We start from the raw sequence: 4,553 nt of genomic DNA on the forward strand, positions 1-4,553 counted from the left end.
TGGAAATCAAGCTGCATCCATAGGAAATGTGGAAGTTCTGTCACAAAGCGTCGATCAGGACCCTATGCAGACGGTAGAATCTGGGAGGGAGTGAAACAGACACGAGGAGGAGACGACTGGGAACGACAGGTTGACGAACGGGGGGCGTGACGACGGTGAACTGGTGCTCGGGGGGGGGGGGGGTGGTCCAGGTGAACAAGTCCAAGGGAGTCCGAAGGGAAAATCCAGCGTGTAGAGCAAGAGTCCAGAGCCGGGTGATCCATCCAGGATCAAGACATCCATCCAGACAAGACAAAGTTTAAAAACCAGAGCAGGATCCGGTGCAGGGATGGGGAATAAATGTGGGTTAACAGGGCCAGGCGCTCTGAGCCCCAGACCCAGATGGTTAGGACACCGTGGTGAAGCCGATGCCGTCAGGTCTCTCCTGGACCCGCTGGAAGGCGGGCTTCTGGGTGTCCATCCTCCAAAGCTGAGCCCAGAATTGGAGGGGCTGGATGGGAGGCAGGTGCACAAAATCAACTAAAACGGAAAAGGCTGGAGCGCCCTAAAGAGGAGGGACTTACGATTGTGACAAGTTCGGCCAAACAAACTAGTAATGAATGCAGTCAGTTACTGTGTTTTAATGGTGGGTTTACATTTGTAGGTACTTCCCAGTTCATACAGTATATGGGTGCTGAATAGCCTACAGTAACATGGAGAGCAAGACTGATTGTAATACTGCCAGGACTGTTCACAGATCCCTTGTACATAAGTTATGAACTAATTCCATGGCAGATCAGATCTGCAGATCTACCTCTTTTCCAGTGTTCAAACAGCAAATGATCTCAACAATAAAGCACAAACTAGAAAAAACTGCTTATAATCAGGAGTCAAAGATAAAGCTTCATTATCTCTCTTGATTAAAAGCTTGAAACATGTTTTAAAGCTGTAATTTAGTTGAAGTCTGAGTGTCCTGCTAAAATACATAGAATCTGTGGCTGAGATCTGGGCAACTGAAAGAGAGATTACATTAGGACTGAATAAAAACTTGAGTCCCCAATAGTTCCTAAAGACTGGAGTTGCCATCTGCCTCTGTCTCAGGCACTGCTGTACACTGTGTACACAAGCTGCTCTATTGTGTATCCATCTGACAAATGACCTTCTGAGATGTTGCTGCCATAGAAAGTGCAAAGAAGAGTTTCTACAATTCCAGGTCTAAAAGGAACATAATACACACATAAATTAAGATCTTAAGTAAGAGGAGTTCACAACTTGATGCAGGATTTCGGAAATATGAAAGATATTGACAAACTCTCCCCGATGGACTGCAAGAGAACGAGGGCACAATTGGAACACAGAGAGCAAGCAGCAGCTACCCAGGGTGGTGGGTGTTATGAACAAACTGCCAGACTAGGTTACTTGGGAACCTTTGAGAAATGGCTGGATGAGCTACCCGGATCAATAAGCAAATTGCTACCAGACGGCCACCAGGGGTCAGATGGCCATCCCTCGGCTGTCTGCTTTCTAATGCTCTCACGGAAAGAGACGAGAGGACGGCCAGCTTGACTGGAGTGGGCAGGATGCAGGACCAGAGTCCTGGACTGAGGCTGGTGACCAGGACACTTGCACTGTACATCACACCAATAAGACACTCAGGCTTTATGGAGCAGGACTAGATTCTTTAACTATTGGTGGTACAATGAACTGGCACCTCAACAGCATTTTACTATATAACATTGACTACAGAAGCATCTTTCTGTAATGTGATGTTTTTACTGAGAATTCACAAGCTTGTTATGTATATGACTTTTTTTCGCTTAACCACTTCCTCTTGCAGTGGCATGGTGGCACAGCAGTCAGCATTGCTGCCTCACAGCACTGGGGCCCTGGGTTCAATTCCAGACCTGGGGATCTATCTGTGTGGAGTTTGTATGTTCTCCCCTTATTCTTCTGAGTTTCCTCCTGGTGTACCAGTTTCCTCTCATGGTCCAAAGACATACTGTGAGGTTGATGGGCTTCAAGGAACATTAGCCCTGGTGTGTGTCTGTGTGTGCCCTGTGATGGACTGTATTGTATAAGGTGGTTAGAAATGGATGGATATTATCCAGTTCGTCATCAGCTTTGTTGGCCTTTCACTAGGTTATAACATACCCTCAGCTTCAATGGAACACTCTAGCCACATAAGTTAAAGTTTAAAATCTCATGCCCCTGTGCAGTATGAACATTATTTTATATATGCTGAACTTTGCCGACATGCTGTATATTGGATAATTGTGTCCACCATACTAAAATGAAGTTTGCAGATTAAATAAAAATATGGGGGACTGTAAATGCAACAGGCTTGGCAAGGGACATTGACAAAACCAATTGGACGAGGAAGATACTTTGTAAATAAAAAGTTAATGTTACTAAGTGTAAAGGGATCCACATCGATGGTAGGAACATGTGCTACAACAAATTGCACGAGTGACTCAGAGCTGCAGGAAGATACAGATTAAGGAGTTAATATCGATTCTTCTACTGTGTGTGCTCATAAGGGGGAGCAATAAAAAGACCATTGTTTGCATTTATAGCACTTTCTTTGTGAAATTTGATTGAAGAGAAGTTACACTCAAGCTGTAGAACTCTTTAGTAAGACCTCACTGTGAATATAGTTTGCAGCTTTGGTCACCATGCCACGTAAAGCACTTCAGAGCATCAGAAAGAGTTGAAATGACATGTCCTTCATTTGGAAAAATAACATTTCGGGGTCACAGTATCGTGCCACGAGGTGATTTCCGTGGGGCTCAGACGAATGTCTTTCTGCACGCAGGAATGTGTTTACTGCATGGGAAGGACAGAGCAACAACTGCTAATCGCAAAGGCTCTCTCCTCTGGCCTCCACGATGGCACAGCAGCCTGGCTGAGGGGGTCATCAGTCTGCACAGTGCCAGGGAAAGCACTCGAACAGCTGAGCTACTGCAACTCATCCCCCCACGTCAATCTTCCATTTTCTATCTTTGCAAGAGGCAAGAAATGATGAGGTTACTAGTAATTCGAGAAAAAGTTCATGAACTGCATAGAATTAATAGAATTGTCCCTATTCTCACATATTTTAGACCTAAAGCTTCATGAAAGTCTTAATAAAATATAACCTAATTAGAGATATAACACAAAGACATAGGATATACTTAGTTTATTCAATTAAAAATGTATCCAACAGTGTTCAAGTACGTGAACCCTTTAGATTCAGTGACTGGTGATTCAGCAGGAAGTCCAGGAAAATTCGACATGACCTGTAACCATTGATTAATTATCATGATATATGCCCCCCGATCCACTGTAGTAAAATATAGTGAATGCATGTAAAGACACAGTAAAGCACAGCAGCACCAAGTGCAAAAATACTACAAACAACTTCCCAAGGAAACGAGGAGAAGGAAAGACACACCCATGGAAAAGAAGGAAGATAACATGAAAAATAGAGGGACTTTTGCAGAAGAGGAATAAGCACCAGAAACAGAGCTTGATGTCAAAGAATCAGCCAAGAGCTCCTGGAGAAACAACACGGTTCTTATTCAAGCGGTTTCTGAATCACGAGAGCTGTGCAGGGTGAATTGAGCCACACTACACTCCCAGCTGCTACAACACACAGCCACAGCGCAATAAAACTTGCATGAGCAGAGGATGCTACTCCAGTGTTGAGTGAATTCCATTTATAAGTGCCAAAGCCGTGTTTCGGCTGAAGCCTGACGGCTCGGTATTGCGCAAGTGCGAGAAGCTTGAAGCAACACAAAAAAATAAAAGAGACATCATGCTCGACCAGCCAAGGTTTTTGCTTCTAATCTCCTGCTTTCTTCTGTTTCCTTCAGTTTGTTGTGATATCTTGTTATTTTAAGTCTGAAGGAATGTGGGCAAGCACTCTTGAGAAAGGGGATTTTTATTGAGCTTTTCTTTTAAAATTGCGTGCACAACTGCAACTTGTGGTGCTTTAATTAAGATGCTAATAACATCACTTTTTCAAATCAAATCAAAGTTTATTTATCAAATGCACAACAATATGGCGTGCAGCAGTAGCTGCTGGCAATGAAATGTCTTTACTTGCATTAGGAATTATCTTTTCACAGACCCCAGCTTGCTCTCCATGAGACACACAGACAGGGAGAGAAGCCTGGGGTCAGAGCGCAGGGTTGGCCATTGTACAGCACCCCTGGAGCAGGTGGGGTTAAGGGCCTTGCTCAGGGGCCCAACAGAGTAGGATTCCTCTGGCAGCTGGGGGATTTGAACCAGCAACCTTCCAGTGCCACTGCTCTGCCCCTTATTAGCCTATTAACCCTTTACAATTTCTTGCATTAGGAATTTGTCTTTTCGCATACCCCAGCTTGCTCTCCATGACACAGAGACACACAGATAGGGAGAGAGCCTGGGACCCTTACCTCTTTCAGTCGAGCTCTGGAGATCAACTCCACGCTCCCAGCTGAGGCAGCCTGCCACGATGTACACGGTGTACGAGTATTGTATAATAGTGTACAATTCTTCTATAATGGGTACACACACAGGTTCATTAACTTACGCAACGACAAGTACTGAAAGCC

The sequence above is a fragment of the Atractosteus spatula genome, chromosome 25 (assembly GCF_055471065.1).
Source record: "Atractosteus spatula isolate fAtrSpa1 chromosome 25, fAtrSpa1.hap1, whole genome shotgun sequence".
Classification (NCBI taxonomy): Eukaryota; Metazoa; Chordata; class Actinopteri; order Semionotiformes; family Lepisosteidae; genus Atractosteus; species Atractosteus spatula.